Raw genomic sequence first — 20,030 nt, 5'->3', positions numbered from 1 at the left:
AGTCCTCACCAGCGCCTACTTGCTCATTCATTCAATGGACATTTGCAGGGATGCTTCCAACACCAGGCCAATGCCAGGCCAGAGCCTGCTGCTAGGGCAGGTCATTCACCCTCTTTGTGCTCCAGACTGCTGCCAGACAGGGCCACAGCCACCTTCTGCACAGTCGTGTGCTGTGTCCCTTTCCCCACCCCACACGTGCTGACCCCAGTCCTGTGCCATGTTGGGAGCGGCCTTCTCACTCAGGACTATGAATTAGCTGTGTCGCCTCTCAGAATCCCCCACCCCATCCTTGTGCAAGTGACAAATACCTATTTATTTTTGAGATGCACAGCCAAAGTCAGGCCTCCTGCAGAGCCCTCTTGGGGAAGGGCATGGAAAAGAGCCCCCCTATTCTCTGCCACCAGGATGTGGAAAAGCCAGGACAGTGTCCAGAGTGGTCAGGCCAGAGCCCATCGGGTCTCTGCTTCTCCTACGAATGTGAGTTCTGCCAAGAGGTGAACCTATGTTCCCCTCCCTTTGTCAAAGGAGGGGAGGAAGGGAAGACACCCCAGCCCTGCCCTGCTGGTTGGGGTGTGCTCAGTCTGAAACTTGCTTCCTGCCTCTGCTTTCACATACAAACCCGGCCTTCCCTCGGTGTGGGGAGATCCAGGCTTGAAGCTTCCCCCAGTTCTAGGTGCTGCAATAAAGGTCAGGAGAGAGACAGCAGCTCTTGTTTAGCGAAGGATCTTGATGAATCTTTTGCATACACAAGGTGCACTCCATAAACTATTTGAACAAGCAGGAAATTGAGTTTTAGAACACATTCTTATATTAAGAACTGATCCAATTCATGGGATAGAGGGTTAAAGAAGCTAGACAAAGTCCTCGTGCTCAAAAGTTATGTTCTAGTGGGTTAAGATAGATGAGCCAAAAGTAAATAAGAACATTTCAGATAGCGACAAGGGCTATAAAAAATAAATAAACAAAGCCAGCAGCCGCGGAGATGTCTCCCTAGAGACAAGCATGGGGCTGAGACCTGAATTGAAAAGGAGCTGGAAGCACAGATCTGGTGGGAAAGCAACCTAGGTGTGGGAGCAGTGCAAGCAAGGATCCCGGGAGGACAGGTCCGACCCCGAGGTGGGGGCTGACAAAGGGCAGAACTTGAGTTTCCTGATGCAGGAGGTGGGAATAATGCTGGCATCCGCCTTGGAGTCGCAAGGGCTCGGTGATGAAAGCCGTGCAAGGCACGTGTGTCAGGAACACGGTAGACGACAAACATTAGCTGTGGCCATAAAGAAGGAGGAGGAAAAAGGGAGAAGAGGGAGGAGGGGAGAAAGGAGGGGCACGAAGAGGACAAGGAGGACGAGGAAGACGAGGAGGGTGCTGATGGCAATGCGGTTGTTATGGTCCTGCGTGGTGAGGCTGGTGCTCTCAGGAATAGAAAAAGTAGGCATCAACCAAAACCACTCTGCCACCCTGGACCCACACAGCCTTCTGTCTTCCCGGTTAGATTCTCACAAGCTCACCGCTGCCTGTTGGAGCCAGTATCCATGTGCCAAGGCTGCCACAGCAGAGTCCCCGGACTCTGCCTCCAACAGTGGGTGTCTGTCACCTCCCAGTTCTGGGAGCCGGACGTTGGAGATCAAGCTGTTGGCTGTGAGGGAGATTCTTCACCTCTCTCTGCTGTGTCCAGTAGTCTACTGACAACCTTTAGAGTTGCTGGGTTGGTAACCGATCAGCCACCCAGATCTCTGCCTTCATCATCATCATCATCATAAATTCTTTTTTCCTCTCTCTCTCTCTCTCTCTCTCTCAGTCTCTCTCTCTTCCTGCTTGCTTCTGCTCTGTCTGTCTGTCTGTCTGTCTGCCTCTTTCTCCTCAAGGCCTCGCTATGTAGCACTCAAAAGTGCTTCCCAACCAAAGCAAGTACACATGGCCTTTAAGGAAAGAGCAGACTCCTAGGAAACTCCTGGTCCTCCAGCCTCAACTCTCAATCCCCCACGGTCCCCCCACTCTCAGTCCAGCCCACGGAAGGACTGAGACAGGACTAGAGTCTTTGCCCACTTTTCTTAAGGTTTTCTATGTGCTCCAAAGCCTACCTGAGATTCTGAACAGGTTCCCCTAGGCTGTATCTAAGCAGAGCCAGGTACCTCTGAGCTGGGTAAGGTTATCTGAGGTCACGCCTTGGGGAGAGATATCGAAAGAATAAACAACTCCAAATAAGGTATTGTTTGTCACCAAACCATCCCTGGACACTTGAACAAATAAATCCAGATACACAGCTGTTTTTTTCAGTGCCTGGAGCTTATGTCCCTTCATCACTGAGTATAAATCAAGACACCGACCAGAGTGAGTTAAAAACTCAGCACCCACCCAGAGCTCCCCAAGCCAGAGAATCAAATCACTTTCCTTATAAATCAGTCTCAAATGGTGAACGCTGAGACTGACACCTCCTGCAGACAGATCCCAATTCTGCTCTGTGGAGTATATTTAAGGATCTGTGTCTAGCATCCCTGAGCGGCAGTGGTCCTGCCTGCCAGTGTGAACCTTTGCCAGGACACCACACCTAAGTCTGGGGTCCCCACTGGGAAATATGCTGATTATTCCAACCCCACTCCACCTCGTGGGTGGTAGTGGCAGCTGGATCTTGGTCCAAAACTGTTTGCCTGCCACTATACCTCACTGGGTTTCTAGAAAGTTGTCAGAGCCCATCCCAGGTTAGAGAGGTCTCTCCAGTGTCTTGGCACTGTCCCTATCATCACAGGCATCAACTCAGCAGGTTTTGGGGTCCAGAATGCTCTTTCACAGCACAGCCAGTTGCCCTAAGATGTAATTTTCACATTTCCAAAGCAACCTGAACCAGCAACAACTGACGTCCCAGCCTGGCACAAGGATATCAGCCAACAGTCACTTCTCTGGACATTAGATGCTAGGAAAGAGGCTGCTGGGACTGGATTCCATGAGATGCCACTGAAACTACTTGGGGACATCCTTTAATCAGTAAAGCATCAAGGTGGCTCACAGGAAGGTGGGATCAGGAAAAGAAAAATGGCTTCAACTTCTGGAAAGAATGTCATCATGGCTTAGGGCTACAAATCACTTCCTTTACTAACGGTAACATTGATCTGCCCATGATCTTAACTGCCAGGGTTCTCAATATGCATTTCTGATGACTGGCCAAGAGGGGTTTATACTTCCTCAAACCAGCTCAATGAAAAAACTCTCAAATACCCAGATTAGCCCAGGTGTCTTGGATTACAGAAGCCAGAAGTAAGCTCACCTGAGGATTGACTTGGCCACCGCTGCTCAGCGTGGCCCTCCAGGACTCGGTGTGCAAAGGACACTGAGCTCCTGGGACACTGATAGCCTGAGAAACCTCTGCCCCTGTGCACTGATATGACCACAGAGAGCCTCTGTCACAGACTGAAGTGCACCCCCAAAACTCAGATGATGAAACCCTAACTCCCCTAGGTGGCTATAAGTGGAGATAAGGCCTGTAGGGAAGTAATCAGGATTAAATGAGGTCACAAAAGAGTGGGGACTTAATGCAATAGCTCTGGTGTCCTTGAAACATGAAAAAGAGACACCGGAAGTATGCGTGCTTGAAGAAAAAGACCACAGGTTCTGAGACTTCATAATTCTGAAATTTTGAACTGAAATAGATCATCATTTTAAGAGCTGGATACTCATTATATAATTACTGTATTATGCATCTTACTCTACAAATGCTATATCAAAACATTCAATGAACAGCTTAGGGAACGTATACTGCTACAGCTCTGAAAATATTAATGAAATCTGGCTGATTCTAAAAAAATTCTTTTAATTTCATTTTTAAAACTGTACTTGACCCATTAAAATATAGGCGTTATCACAAAAAGTAATGGGAAATTATAATTAGCTCTTCAAAATTACAAGAAGGAAGAAAGAGACACCAGAAAGCTCTCCCTCTCCCTCCCTGCAGGCACAGAGGAAAGGGCACTGGAGGGCACTGTGAGAAGGTCATCATCTACCCGCGAGCCAGGAAGAAACCAGCCCTGGACCAAAGCAAGCCCAGCTCATACACCTCGCTCCTTCTGCCCATGAACCAGAAGCCAGCCCTGCCTCCACCTTAACCTTGGATTTCCAGCACCCAGAGCTGTTGGAAAATAACTCTCTGAGTTTCAGCCGAGCGTGGTCTTTTCTTATGGCAGCCTGAGCAGACTAACACAGCTTCATGTTGGGGCTTAAAAATATGAATGTCCCAGGACTGGGAATTTAGCTCAGCAGGATAAGTGCCTGCCTGGCAAGAGTGAGGTCGTGAGTTTGATCTCTGGTACAAAAAGAATAAATAAGAATGTCCCCATTTGATCAGAAAAAGTCCATTTGCATCAGGAACACTGTAATGCCATGTATTAGTTTCCTAATTCTGCTATAACAAGTTATCACAAAGTTGGTGGATTAAAAGCTGCCTGCCAGATCAGCAGCAGCCTTAGATTCTCATAGGAGCACAGACCCTACTATGTGAGGGATCCAGGTTATGAGCTCCTTTGAATCATCCTGAAGCCACCACTGCCACCACACCATCACCACCAGTATCACCATCATCGCCTGTGGAAACATTGTCTTCCATGAAACCAGTGCCTGGTGTGAAAAGATTGAAATCTCTGCTCTAGAGAACCCTAACTAATATAGCCAGAACATCCAAACTGTAGCACCAACATCTATCTGTCAAGGGTCCACAGATGGCAGAAAGTTAAGAATGGAAACAGCCATGGGCAGAAAAAGCCAAGTGTATGAGATGGGCTTGCTTTGTAACAAATCATCTTCGTGAGCACTAGTCTAGTCCTATGAGAACTATATTAATCCCTTCCAAGGCCAAGGCCCTAGTGACGTATTCACCTTCCCCTAGCTCCATCCCTTAAAGACTCACCATCTCTCAGTATTGTTACACTGGGGCCGACTCTGGACCATCCCTCTGTAGGGAACACACCACAGCCATGGTGGAGCTAACATCTCTACCCTGCATGCCCTACTGACCCTGTCCTAGCATCTAGACCCTCAGATCCACAAATCACTAAGGGACTTCAAATTGCAAGGCATTTCATGAACTGATAGGGGGCTGTGCTGGGCACTAAGGATACCAGCATTCCTGAGACACAGCCCATGGCCATGGATGAGACCAATATTCATGGAATGGCAGACAAAGTGATGGAATAACGAAACAGCACCCTAATTAGTTAATAAATACTGGGAGAATGAAGAAACAAAAGACAGGGACCCACCAATTCCACGGGAAAGCTTGACTAATGATGCAGGAACTAATGATTACACCACCTAATTCATTCCTTCATCTACCCACACAGCAAATATTTGTCAAACACAGTGTACGTCAAGTGTTGCACTCAACAAGGAGATCCAAAGATAAAATGAGGCACTGCTTGTGTGCTCAGACAGTCCCCATCTAGGGAGATGAACAGTACAGTAAGAGACGAGAAAGAATGTGGCAAAAACTGCAGGAAATACACCTAAACTTGTGAATCTACAGGAAAGGGGGTGATCAGCCCTGTAGTATCTAAATTTCATGCATTCAGTCTGCTCCTAATTCAACAAATACTTATTTCTGGATCCCAACTATATACCAGGCTCATTGTTTATTCCTGGGGATAAAACAGTGAATCACTGCAAAATCTGAGCAGCACACAGAGGACAAGTCCCATTTACATGGTCCATGGGGAAGGGGACCTCCACAGGGACAGGAAGCGGATGAGCTGCTGACTAGGGCTGCGGAGGCTGAGAGGAAACAGGAAGTCACTGCTACTGCTCACGGGTGTGGGGGTTTGGAGGTTGGGATGGGAGGGATGGAAATACTCTAAAATTGATTGCCTTCATGATTGCCTTCACAACTCTGTAAATATATTTAACAGAGATTATACACTTTAAATAATGAATTGCATGCTATGGGAAATAGAAGTCCATAAAGCCGATTTTTTATAAAAATTATGATAGTAGAGAAATACAACTAAGCACTTCCAACAGTGAGCAATGAGGTCTGCGGTGGAGACAGCCATGGTTCTATGGGAGGCTCTCAGGGGCTTACAGAGATGTCTGTTGGGAGAAGGTTCTGGAAGGTTTCCCAGGAGCGGCACCAGCCCCACCTCAGCTGAAATGCATGTTATAGAGAAAGACTCATCAGGCAAGGAAACACAGATAGAAAGTTCCAGAACTCTAGAGAAGAGCAGAAGGAGGAGTGGAGAGGAAGAGGGAATGGGAAGGGGCACAGGTCATTTCTCCAAGGGCATCACAGTTTCCACCGGACGTGACTGCCTCTCCAGGGTCAAGGGAAGCCGGCTGAGGTTTAAGAGGATCAGATGCCTTCAGTATGTGTCACAAGCATGCGCTGGTCAGCAAAAGAAAATAAAATAAAATGTGGTTTCTGATGGAGCCTCTGAAGCACTGAGGAACAGAGAGTGGATTGAAAAGAGCAAGACTAGAACTACAGGGGGATGGAATAGGAAGCCCTGGCCTGACATCACGAAGTCAATCTTGCTGATGTCCCCCTTCCAAACTGCTCCCCACCATCCCAATCTTTATTCTGGTGAGCAGAATCTGCCTCACACTGTGCTGGCTGAAAATTCCAAAACTCTGTCCCAGCTACCTGTAGCTAAAACACAGAGAAGTAACCCAATCGTGGCCCTGAGACCGGACAGGAAAACTGCAGAGAAACTTTCAAGGAAGATTTTCTTCCTTCATCAAAAGTGATGCAGACAAGACATGCCTCTCTCCTTGGTGTGGGGGTGCCTGTAAGTGATGGCAGGAATTGTTGCAGCCTCCTGGGGACTCTGAGGGGTACCTCTGCTAGTACATCAAGCACTCTGAAGTAGAAAGTTTGAAAACACCTGACTCTTGACAACATGTTCAATGCACTGAAAGAATCTTGGACCAGCTCATGTGTTTCATACTCTCTAATATTTAAAAGAAGCAAATTAAAGCTGGGTATGGCAAGGAATTGTGACCTCAGCACTCAGGGAGGCTGAAGCAGGAAGACCACAAGGTTGAGTCCAGGCAGAGCAACTTAGAGACTTAGTAACCTAAAGAAGGGGGATGTAGCTCAGTGCTAAGGCCCTGGGCTCAATCCCGAGTACCACAAAAAAAAAAGAAGAAGAAGAAAAGAAACTCAGTGCTAGAGATGTAGCTCAGCAGTAGAGCATTTGCTTAGCAAGGGAAGACCTAGGTATGGTCCTCAGCCCTGAAAGAACAATAAAAGTAAATAAGCTCTTTGAGCTGAAGCCATTTTGGTTGGGTATTGTACAAACTGCAGCCAAAACCCTAAGGGATTTGATAAACAGTGGGGGGACGCTGACCATGGAGGCCGAACCGTGGGCATGCAGAAACACATTCAGGGCAAAGCACCAGGCCTGGTGATCGGCTGTTACTGGAGGCCAGGCAACCAGCTCACCAGCTCAGCAGGTGGACTGCCATGGCAGAGTCACAGAACACAGGAAAGGAGCAGATGTGGGCGATGTGGCGTTCCTCTGGGATTTGCGAGGAAAGGTGGGGGGAAAGGGCAGGAAGGCCAGGCTGGGCAGCCAAGCCAAGCAGGCCCAAGTATCTCCTCCCACCCTGCCAGGCCACAGTAAAGGAAGACAACCGAGAGCACTTCCACTCAGGAGCTGGCCCAAGATGAAGCCACTGGAATTGGCCTTCTCCTCTGAGTTCTCAGGATGAACACAGGCAAGAGGTGGCCTTGGTCATCGTCACCACCATTAAAGCATAGGTCACTTTCTATGCACCATCACGCTCAGTCTCTAAGGCAGCAGCCCCCAGCATTTTGGCACCAGGGACCAGTTTTCCAAAGACAGTTTTTCCAGGGACCGTGGTAGGGTGTGGTTTTAGAATGAATCAAAGGACCCCACAACCCAGATCAGAGCCCCAGAAGTGCTGGGAGTCACGGGGCAGCTAGAAACACAGATGAAGCCGCACTCCCTGCCTATGTGTGGCCAGGGCTTGGGACTCTGCTCGAAGGCACAGCAGCTGCACCACGTGACTGTTCCTAGCTCCACCGTAACCAGGTAACCAAGAGTAGCCTCACAATGCAGATCACCGCGGTAAGGAATTTCTTCCTCCTTCCCTTTAGCTTGAGATCCCAAGGCCTGGGAGGGGTACAGGTGAAAGGCAGGACTGAAAGTGGACAGAAGTAGCCCCACCAGCGGGGCCTGGTCCCACAGCCAGTCCCTGCGTCCTCTCCCAAAACCTGCACCTTAGTGAGAGCCCGGAGAAGGTAAATGCTTACTTCCCCAATATCCTTGGCATCTGGGGTAACCAAGGAGCCCAGTCTTGCTCAACACAACTTAAGCAAGTTAGCTTTTGCTTTTCTTATGAAAAGGAGAGACAAAGCTTTTCCTTCTCTCCACAGAGTCACATTGCCACGTGTGCAGCTTCAGAAACCATCCTGTGACCATGAGGAAAAAGGAAAAATGAGAACATGAAATAAGAAACTCTTAAATGATGCCATGGATCAGAGGCACCATAGTGGTGACTTTCTACCTACCGTCAGACTTTCTGTATGAGACGGACTCATCCTCTGTGTTTAAGGTACTGGTAAATGGTTACTTACAGTTACACATAGCCTAAGTTATCTAGATGTGGTACTTACAATGGTAGCAGGAGGTAACAGATCCACATACATGCAGCAGGCTGAAGGAGTCTCAAGTAGAGAAGACTCAGCTATTTTGAACTAAACAGTGAGTCTTGTAATGCCATGGAGACAAATGGAAAAGTGAGACACGCAGGTGAGTGTACACACACACACACACACACACACGGCATAGGCATGACCACACATAGATGGTGACAGTCTCACAAATGACAGTGGAGCTGAAGAAGTCCTGTGACCTGGTGCAGCACATCTGTCCTAAGAGCATTACTCACACATCTATGGTGTACGTGGCAGGGCACTTCTGCTGAATTAAAGTACAATCACACAGTACTTGAGAATAGCTATGCTAGTGGTTTATGTATTTACTGCACCATGTGTTTTGCCATTATTTTGGATTGTGCTCCTGGTGAATCACTTGAACAATGAAAGCTACAAAACACGGATGAAAGGAACGAAGGCAGACACGAAGACGTCCTGTTCACGGAATGAAAGAATGACTACTGTTGAAAAGTCTGCAATTTCCAGAGCAATCCACGTAATGCCAAACTCTCAACAGCATTTTGAAAGAAATAGAAAAAAAAACCCTAAGATTCATAAGGAACTGCAAAAGACTCTGAATAGCCAAAGCAATTTGGAGCAGGAAGAACAAAACAGAAAAATTCATATTTCCTGATTTCAATACATAACCAAAGTTTCAGTATTCAAAACAACACGATGCTAGCAAAAACAAATAAAACCAGACCTAATTAACAAATAGAAAGGAAGCAAAAGCCCGACACAGGTACCATCAACAGATCTTTGATCAGGATGCCAAAAACATACAATGTGAAAGGGCAGACTCTCCGTAAGTAATGCTGGAAGAATTGAATATTCATACAACCTGATGCCCTACACAATAATGTTCAGAACTACAACCTTCAGAAAGAGAATAGATCACAAGGGTTCTGACTTCATGGATTAAACCATTATAGACTCATAGTTTAATTGGGTTGGAGGCAGAATATCTGTTACACAAGTGAGCTTTCTCTCTGCTTCCTGGCTGCCATGAAGTGAGCCAATCTGGCCCACCACATGAGCCCTACTATGACGATCCGCCTCAGCGCAGGCCTAAAAGCAATGGAGCCATTGACCATGAACTGAACCCACAGAAACCCTAACCCAAAATGAACCCATTCTCCTTGAAGTTGATTTTTGGTGTTTTGTCACAGCAACAAAACATTTACAAAAACAATATGCAAAGGCATAAAACTATACTTTGTCTTATGTATATGAAAAACCAAATCAAAATTACATCGAACTAAAAAGTCTATGCACCAAATTGAATAATCAATAAAACGACAATGCAGAATAGAAGAAAATCTTTGCAAAACATGTATCTACTAAGGGGTTAACAGACAAATCTATAAAGAATGTGCACAACTCAACAGCCAAAGTAACACAAGTAACTGATTTAAAAGTGGACAAAGGACCTCAAAAGATGCTTCACTGAAGAAGACATACAATGGCCAGCAAGCACACAATAGGTATCCAACCTCACTAATCATCAACGAAATGCCAGCAGAAACCTATAGATAGATAGATCACCTTACACCTGTTAGGAAAGGGAACAAGTGTGGGTTTGTGTCTAGATGCTTCTCCAAAGCTTCACACAGTCGTAGGTGGGGCTTTTTCAGTACTATATTCCGAACGATACTATATTCAGTACAGCACTATATTTGGTACTATTCTGTATCTCATACTTGAACTTTTTCAGAGATGCCTGAGTCCGGAGTGTGTGATTGAGTCATGGTGCAATGCTAGGAATAAAGGCGAGTGATTACTAAATCAGTGCACTGATTGCTTTGGCCACCCTCTAATCCTGTTAGCATACAAGGGACAAAAAGAAGCCTGTCTTGCCCTTGCTGACTTGCTTTTGTTGTCTTCTGCTTGCCATAAACTGCTTCTCCTCTGCGATGCCACCCTGCCTTGGAGCCAGCGGACTGTGGACTGAAACCTCTACACACCGTGAGCCAAATACCTTTCCTCTTTTAACTTTGGATGTCAGGCACTTTGTCTCAGCAACAAGCATCTAAGACAAGTCTGTCATGGGGAACTTAGCCAGACTGCATGAAAATAAGAAAGGCTGGGGATGTAGCTCAGTGTGAAGGTCCTGGGTTTAATCATAAGTACGGACAGACGGATGGATGGAAGGAAGGAAGGAAGGAAGGAAGGAAGGAAGGAAGGAGGAAGGAAGGAAGGAAGAAGGGAGGGAGGAAAGGGAAAGGGAAAGGGAAAGGGAAAGGGAAGGGAGAAGAAAGGAAGGGGAGAGGGGAAGGCCAAACAGCCCTCTTTAGGAATCCATAGAGAGGAGGGGAGGGGAAGGAGAGAGGGGAAAGGGAAGGGAGAGCTCTGCATGACGACGGCAGGAGGGAGTCACGCAGCTGCAGACCAAGAAATGCCAGACTGCTACAGCTACCAGCAGCTCCTGGGAGGCAAGGAAGGATTTTCCAATATGGCTTCAGAGGGAGCACGGTCCAGCGGACAGGTTCATTTTGGACATGAAGCCTCCAAGCTACCTCCCTGAGTTCATAGGACTTCCCTTTTGGTGGCCCAGGAAGTGCACCTACATGGTTACACAGTACATACCTGGCAGTGGCTACACGGCTGCATTTCTCAAACTCAACCCAGTAGATACTAAATATCTGCATCTTCCTGTTTCCAAATTGGTAATGAACAAGAGTATAATAAACTGGGAAGCAGACGCCTAACCAGGATAACAGACTGGAGACCCCTACAGCGAACAGAGCCATCAGGGTCTGACCACCAGAGCCCAGTGTTTCACGTGTCCTTAAAGCAAATGCCCATAAGCTTGGGTTTAAGGACAGCAGGACCAGGAACCAGGAAGCAGCAAGAAATCACCAGACTTATACACAGTGTCTAAATAAGATCTTTCACTGCAGCACTCACACTGAAATTGTCCAGACATAACTAGAACAGCAGCCATGAACGGTGTCTCCTGGTAGCAAAGTGTGTAGGGAAAAGGGATACGCACTGTGCGTGAGGTGCCAGGCGGGCACAGGCTGGGCTGACCGAGCAGACATTCCTACACCTTCTCTGTATGGTCATTATCGCCAAGGCCACAAAACTAAACATTCACTTTTCCAGACTCATTTGCACTTAGATGTACCCACATGTTACAAGCCTGGTAAAGAAAAACATAAAAAACTTATATTCTCGAAGAGTCTCAGGAGGTGAACGTATTCTGCTCTGGTCTTTGATGCCTTGGGATGCTTGTGTGATGCCTGGAACCAAGGCAGTCATTCTGTGGCCATGAAGCAATAAAGTGAAGACCAATAGCCAATAACCCCTTATGGTAGGGAAAAGTCCCTGCCATACCTGGAAAGGGTATGGAGACTTTGCTTCATCTGCCATGACCTGTACAGCTCAGATTGCTTATTAAGTAAGTAACTCCCATTATGATTTAAGCCACTGTTCACTAAGATTCCTATTACTTGCTATCAACAACATTCTTACTTGATAAAATTGATAACTCCATTCCTCCTAAGAGTTCTACAAATAAGAGACAAGACGGAATGGGGAAGACCAGGGGGTCACACCTGAGCTGCAAATACACTGAGTTTTCCATTAAGGTGGTAAAAAGATTCAGATCTTTTCACTTAGATGTACCTACATGTTACAAGCCTGGTAAAGAAAGACATAAGAAATCTATATTCTCAAAGAGTCTCAGGAGGTTACTTGTTGGTAACCCCTAGTACGCACACACCAAAGATAAAATACTTAACGGTGAAAGAAGGTAAAGGAGACATAAGAATTGTTAACATTCATCAACCGCTTTCTGGGTTCTAAGCCATTAATGTACAACGCAGTATCATTTTAGGTAGACTTCTAGTGATGCACTCAAGAAATGATACCAGTGAGTACATTAAAATCAACCAAGCTGTAATAGAGAAATAGAGAAAAGGAAGCCAGGCTGAAAGTCAGGAACTCTCAGCACTCTCCTTTCAACCTCTCCATTCATACACCTACGCATTTGGAGAATCGCTTAATCACTCCAGGCTGGTTTTCCTTTCCCTAAAGAAGGATGTTGCAGAAACTCACCCAGTGGGTCCACTCGATATCTAACAGTCTGGTCAGGGTCAGGTAAGTCGGCTGGATTTTTAAGAATTTATGAAATGTACACGAAATATCACAGTCATGTCCGGGGAGCTACGGCAACTGATTACACTGAGCTCTGGGCAGAAATGACCAGGGAGGGTACAGAAGACAGGAATCTGCTAATAAAGATGCACACACTCTCCACAGGTCGACGCAGCAGCTGTGAACCCAGGGAAGGAATTACCGTCCAGGTAAAATGTGATGGGCTGCCACATTTACACCATCTATATTAACGGCTAGAAGGCATTTTTATTCTTTTTGAAGATTCCACGATTTTTTTTCCACAGCAAAATCTCCCTTCAAACTGATTTCTCTTCCAAAGTTAGCATTAAGTTTAGTTTACGTTTTAAACACATTTTTTTTCTTGCAAACAAAGAATAACTTGGATAATAAATTGCAAAGTGGACCCCGGATGAAATAATCACAAAGACAATCCACAAAGTCGATAATCTTCAGGGCAGAGAAGTAGTTGATTTTTTGTGAAGAACTGTGAATAATTAGAAAAAAAGTTATTCAAGCTGTAGAAAATTACATGGCTTCATATTTATGTTCAGCATCAATAGTAAAATTACATTTTGCTCCTGAACCTACAGCTCAAAGCTTTAAAATACAGATCTTTTAAAATGCACCAAGCAAAATTCCAAGGATTACAAGAAATGTTTTATTTATAATGTTTGCATGAAGCTAGGGCTGCACCCATCTGTCTTTTCCAATATATTTTCAAAACCGAATTTATAGACTACAGCTAGAAAAGCAAGAGTGCTCTAACTCCTTCCCAGGCTAATTCCATTACCGTCCTGTTATTTGTTATAAACTGTTGTACACTCAACCATTCTACCCTTCATTTGCCAGCTTCACAGTGGTGAGTTTCTTGTCCTTTTTTAATAAGGTCTTCAGCGACAGAGACAATGGTGTCTATTTTTTTGTCGTGCACCCCTTTATATTATGCATACTTCATTGTGGGTGGAGACAATTATTGAATAATAGGTCAAAACTCTTATTATACTGCGTCTCTTCTCATATGAATATGAGGGTTTAAACAAAGGGCAAAATAAAAGAGGAAACGGGAAAAATAAGGGTGGGAAAGGGACATAGAGATGGAGAATGAGAAAGGAGAGAAGGGGAAGGAGAGGTAAAGAGACCGAGATTGTACATGTGTATGGACCACTTTCCCATCTTTAGTGTATTGATTATGTATTGCAAAATATTAATTAAAAAAGGAGGAGAGGTATTAAGGAAGGAGACTGTGCCTCGTGTGCGCAGGTCCCCCTTTCTTCTGGTCTACACCATGGCTCTCCCTCCACCTCTTGGGCTACCACTGAATTCCATTCTCTCTTCTGCTAAGGCCTTAGTGACGACAGAACCAGGTAAGAGAATGTTTCATGTTCTCTCAGCAATCGTCATTTAGTCTTTGGCCACAAAGAGGCCCACTACAAGCCAGGAGGGGAACATGGGGACCTCTTGCAAAACAATCTTTAGAAAGATTTTAAGTGAAAATCCCAGTCTGGATGTCCAGTGGAAAGGTGGGCCAGGGGCTTGGCCCTGACCTCCCCCGGAGAAATGGAAATGCCCAGCACAAAGAAGAATTCCAGATTCTAAGTTCCAAGAGGGCTTCCTGAGTAACTCAGCAGAACTGTCATCTGGAATTGCTGTGTGCGTATCAGGACAAAAACAGCCAGAAAACCAGACACATGGAAGGAGACCATTCAGAAAAAGATAAATGCTATTCTACATATTTTACCATAGATCTGAGCTCACTGCATGACAGAAGAAGAAATACTGGAAGCCCGTATCTGTGGGAATTTTCAACAGGAATGATGAACAATGAGAATTTCACAGTCAAGATTAGAAATTGGTTGATTTAAACCTTCACCCTAAACCTCCAAAAGATAAACTGGTTTCCAATCGAATTCAAATTGAGATCCCAGGATTCAAGCTTTATCTACATCTCCTTTAGTTAGGTTAGACCTCCTCTAAATGATTGAAAGTCTCCTAAAATACATTCCTAAAATCCACAGCAACAGCTACAGAGATGGTAAAGGAACAAACTTAAAAATCAATGAAAGAAAAACATGTGAGAACCTGCATTGTTTAATCTACTATGTTGTCAGGAGAAGTTGTTGACCTGAAAAATGAGGTCCAAAACAAAACAAAAAAAAATGAGGTCCACAACCAGGCCTGAGAATCAAAGTATGAAAGGAGAAAGAAAAAGTTTTTGAGGCTCCCCAGGCAGCAGGAACCACTGCTGTAATTTTAGGTTCACAGTTACAGTGCACAGTGATCTTCATTTTATGTATGTATGATTATATTCATTTTCCATAAGCGTTAACTAAAGCCCAGAAATACTTAAAGTAAAACATGGAAGTGCGGGTCAAGCATTCCTTAGCCAGAATGCTTAGAACCAGAAATGTTTCAGGTTTCATATTTTTTCCAGGTATCAGAATTTTGCATATATATAATGAAATATCCTGGGGAAAGGACCCAATGTTAAGCATGAAATTCATTTCTATTTCATGTGTACTTTCTATGCATGGCCTCAAAGTAATTTTATACGATATTTTTAGTAATCTTGTACAAAAAAAGGTTTTTTCCGGTACTAAAATGAACCCAGAGATTGTACTGCACCGCAGTCCCAGCCCTCTTCATTTTTTGAGACAGGCTCACACAAAGCCACCAAGTTTCCTAGGCTGGGCTTGAACTTATGATTCTCCTGTCTCAGTGTGCCAGAGTGCAAGGATTACAGGAATCTGCCACCACACTGGCTATGTATGAAACAGCTTTATGGTATGAAATTTTCTACTTGTGGCTTTATGTTGGCACTCTCAAAGTTTGGATCATGGGGCATTTCAGATTTAGCATTTTTGGAAGAAGGATAGAAGACCAACAGTAGTAACATTTCCCATGAAGACACACAAGTCTTCAGAAGATACAGTATCTTTGATTCTTACAACCTTTCAAGGAACACATCTTTATCCTATTTTACAGGTAGCAAGCCTGAGGTCCCGAAATATCAAGAGGTTTGCCGGGAGGTTTGCAGTTATGAAATAGCACAGCAAGCACCAGGATGAGACGAGGAGACAGCCCAGCTATGTCTTTATCTTCCACACCTCCTTTGTATTCTTCCTTGACATTATCACAAACTGACTCATCAGCAAGAGGATAATCTACTAGGAAGCAGACGCGGGGAATTTGGCCTGATTGTCATGGGCTGGAGACAAGGAGTCTACGAAAAGCTTGAACCAGAGCCTGAGTTTTCAGTGCCTCTGTTTGGCCTTGCTGTTCATCTCTTACTTTTCAAAGCTCCCCAGTAAAACTGGAGTTAGGCTTGCTAAGATGGTCTTCATTAACCTGCACACAACGTCCATCTGGAGAGCAGTTCGGTACCCTCTAAGTCACACTAGGCTGTCTGTCCCTTTTTCCCAGCCACCACTGACAGAGAAACCTCTGAGGAAGAAGGTACCCATCTGGCAGGCATGCAGAGCCGGGGTGCTTCATATTTAACTGAAGTGTAGCAAAAGCAGACAAAGCAGTTACAAGAAAAGAAAACTACAATCACTATAGAGAACAAAGTTGCAAACATCTTTACCATGATATTAGCAAATGAAGCCAACAGTGTACAGAAATATATTTTAAAGATAACACACTGTGACTAAGTAGGGTTTATCCCAAATCAAGAAGCTGGTTTAAAATCTAAGAGTAAAGAAAATTCACTATAATATGATTTGGAATTATCTTTATTTCAAGACTTAAAGGTAATTCAGAAGTCATGTAACAGTGAATTACCTTTATTTTTAAATCTTTAAAATCTTCAATTTTAAGATAAAGTCTACCTAAGGCATGTTGTGTGCGAATGTTCACAGCACACATAGTATAGTTCACAATAGCTAAAAGATGGGAAGAGCCTATATATCCATCAACAAATGAATGGATTAATAAATGTGATACAGATGCACAATGCAGTAATATTCAGCCATAAAGGAGGATAAATTTGAGTCATTTTAGGAAACTGGATAGATCTTGAGACCACAATGCTAAATACAATAAAGTAGGTACCGAAGGCTAAATATCACATGGTTTCTCTGATATGAGAAACGTAACATACAAATAATTTAAAAAGCAAAATAAAGGAGAGATGGTAGAAAAAAGAAACTTTTTAAAGATGGAAAGCAAATCTAGAGAAGGAAGGAAAGGCAGGAGGAGGCCAAGATATGGGGGAAAGGGGATTAAAAGTGATAATATGTATACACACCAGTTCACCAAAATGAACATAATTGTAGCACAACATATGCTAATAAAAAACAAAAATAATTCATTTCAATAGAGATTGAAAACCCATCACCATTTCAACAGCTACAGAAAAAACACTTTAGAAAATTAAAAATCATTGATGATGAAAACTTCTCAGCAAATTAGGAATAGTAGGTAATTTCCTCAAGCTCACAAAATCTATCACTATGAAAAGTCTACAGCTAACGTCACATTTGATGTTGAAAGACTGCAGATTTTCCCACCTAGAGTTGAAAACTCTTACACTTCTGTTCAACACTGAACCATACATTTTACCCACTGTAATAAGGCAAAGGGGAAAAAGATCTTAAAAGAAATAAAATTGTTTCTTTTTACAGATGAATAACTGCTCATATAAGAATCCACAAAGTATCCACAAAACAATTTCTAGAATTAGTAAGTGAATTGAACAAGTTCACAAGATATCAAGTTTGTTTTTAAGCCTCCATTTTCTAATTTATATATAAAAGCAGAAAAAAATATGAAGTGAAAAACACCAACTCTATTTACAGCAGTACCAAAAAATAACTAAAGTAAAACCAAGTACATAGGAATAAAACTAAGCAAAATACATATAAGACCGCTAATTTGAAAGCTACAAATTAAGATTCTTTAGACCTTAAGAAAAACCTAAAACTGTACAAAAATATATATAATATATACCATATTTATGTGCATGTACACACATACTATGTTTATGGGTTAGAGTACTCAGTATTTTGAGAAGTTAATTCTTCCCAAATTGATCTATACATTTATTGCCATTCTTATCAACAACTCTTCAGGATTTTATGTACACATTAACAATCTGAAGTCTAAAATTTACATGAAAATTATAATTATCTTTAAAAAGCCAGAGAAATGTTCTTATAAAGAACATATTAGAGCTCTTCTTCTCCTTCATTCACAGACTTATTTTAAAGGCAGATCAAACTGAAATTCTTTGTCGATGCATAGAACAGAAGAAAGAGCCAAGAAATAGACCTGGCTATCTGTGGGCAACTGACATTTTACAAAGGTGCTCAGGTACTTCAGTGACGAAAAGTAAAACTGTGTTTGTTTTTAATAAATGGTGCTGGGACATTTAAATATCCACATGGGAAACACCAACTGTTACCTCATTTCATATGTAAGAACAAACTCAAGGTTGATCACAGACCTGAACATAAAAGCTAAAAACTATAAATATTAAAAAAAGAGAAATCCTTTAACTTTGGCACAAATATTTCTTAGACTGGTCACAACCAGCACAAATCACAATAAAAATAATAATATATGTATTATATCATAATAGAAAATATATACCTACCTAAAGCTGTATAAAAAAATCAAATATTTGCTTTTTGAGGGCCATTGTTGAAAACAGAAAAAAGAAATTACATACTTAGAGAAAATACTTGTAATGTGTTTGCAGACAAAGCTTTACATCTAGAAGGTATAAAGAACTCATCTAATTAAGTAATAAGGAAACAAATCAGTAAAATACTTGAACAGAAGGCTTCACAAATGAAGAAACACAAGTAGCTAGTAAGCACATAAAAACACACAATAGTCTTTAGGAAGAATGTAAATGAAATTGATTTTTTGATTAGACCCCCAGCAGAATGGCTAAAATCAGATGGTCATGTCAGCTTCGGTTATGAAACACAGAAATCTCACACACTGATGATGAGAACGTAAAATGGTATATGGAACACTGTTAGACAATTTCTCTAAAAACTAAATATCCACCTACCATACAATCCACCCATTCCATTCTTAGATGTGTTCGCAAGAGAAACAAAAACATATGTCTACCAATAGATGTGTAAAAAATGTTCAAAAGCATTTTACTTATAATTCATCACAAATTGGCCAAACCCCTCAAAATACCCTTAAAAGGGTGAATGGATAAATCAGCTGTGGAGTATTCGCAGAAAGCAATACTACCAGGAGGAAAAGGGAATGAACTACTAATACATAACTACATGAATGCGTCTCAAAAATGAGCTAAGAGAAAGAAACCAGGTACTAGAGTACATATTAAGTTATCCCACTTATGCAAAATACTACAAAGGGAAAACTAATCTGTAATGACAGAACACAAATCAGATGGGCAGGAAGACAGTCATAAAGGGACGGATTATAAGTGGCATGGGGAAGTTTTGAGCGTGATGGAAATCTCTGACACTGCCTTCATGGTAACAGTGTGATGGGTATGCTTGGGCAAACGCCACCACATTACACTGTATGTGTGTGTGTGCTGCTTAATGCACATAAGTGATACTTCAACATCTAGTCATCCCTTGGTATATCTCAGACACTGATTGGTCCAGGACACCCTACAGATACTAAAATCTGAGGATGCTTAAGTGTCTGGTGTAAAATTGGCATAGTATTTGCATATAACTTATCCATATCCTCCTATATACTTTAAATTATCACAGTTATTTATAATATCTAATACAATGGAAATGCTACATAAATAATTGTGATACTATATTGTTTCGGCAATAATGACAAGAAAAAGGCCACCCATATTCAGTACGGGTGGAACTTTTCTGCAGATAATTCCAGTATAGCTGGTTGAACCCATGGATGTGGAACCCACAGATACAGAGGTCTGACCGTATTTCTAATAGACTAAACCAGAGAAAATAGAATAAGTTTCAGGTGTAATAAACCCATCATGCAAGGCCCGAGTGAAGATTCCCAGAGAATACATTCCCTGCCCTCAGGTATCTGAACATTCTAGACGTCTGTAAGACTGGAAGTTCTCCATTATCTGTTTTTGGCCCAGGAAGGCCCAATGGGCAAAACTGGCTTGTTTTACCAGCCAGTTTTCCCTGCAGAAAATCAAAACCTGATGTGGGGGAGAAGGACACTGAGAGACAGAAACATGGAAGGAAAGAAAACAGCAATAAGACCTCCTCACACCCTGAAGGAGAGCCAGGGTTAGACTGGGAAAAAGCTCACAGTTGCTGTTATTAAT

General features: G+C 43.1%; 1 protein-coding gene and 1 long non-coding RNA gene across 10 annotated transcripts in view; one reads left to right on the top strand and one right to left on the bottom strand.

Moving 5' to 3' along the window:
• Caln1 (calneuron 1) overlaps window positions 1-20,030 on the bottom strand; it is a 530,573-nt gene that overhangs the window by 271,516 nt on the left and 239,027 nt on the right. The gene's annotated exons all lie outside the window — the stretch shown is intronic.
• On the top strand, window positions 8,071-16,368 carry LOC134472396 (uncharacterized). Its single transcript, XR_010042202.1, has 3 exons — window positions 8,071-8,239; window positions 8,375-8,553; window positions 15,758-16,368. It is a non-coding gene; the product is annotated as an uncharacterized LOC134472396 (long non-coding RNA).

This window comes from Cavia porcellus, unplaced genomic scaffold (assembly GCF_034190915.1).
Source record: "Cavia porcellus strain 051 isolate PalLab524CR breed Dunkin Hartley unplaced genomic scaffold, mCavPor4.1 scaffold_23, whole genome shotgun sequence".
In the NCBI taxonomy this organism is placed as follows: domain Eukaryota; kingdom Metazoa; phylum Chordata; class Mammalia; order Rodentia; family Caviidae; genus Cavia; species Cavia porcellus.
Note: the sequence above shows the minus strand (reverse complement) of the source record. Positions and strands in the feature narration are given on the sequence as shown.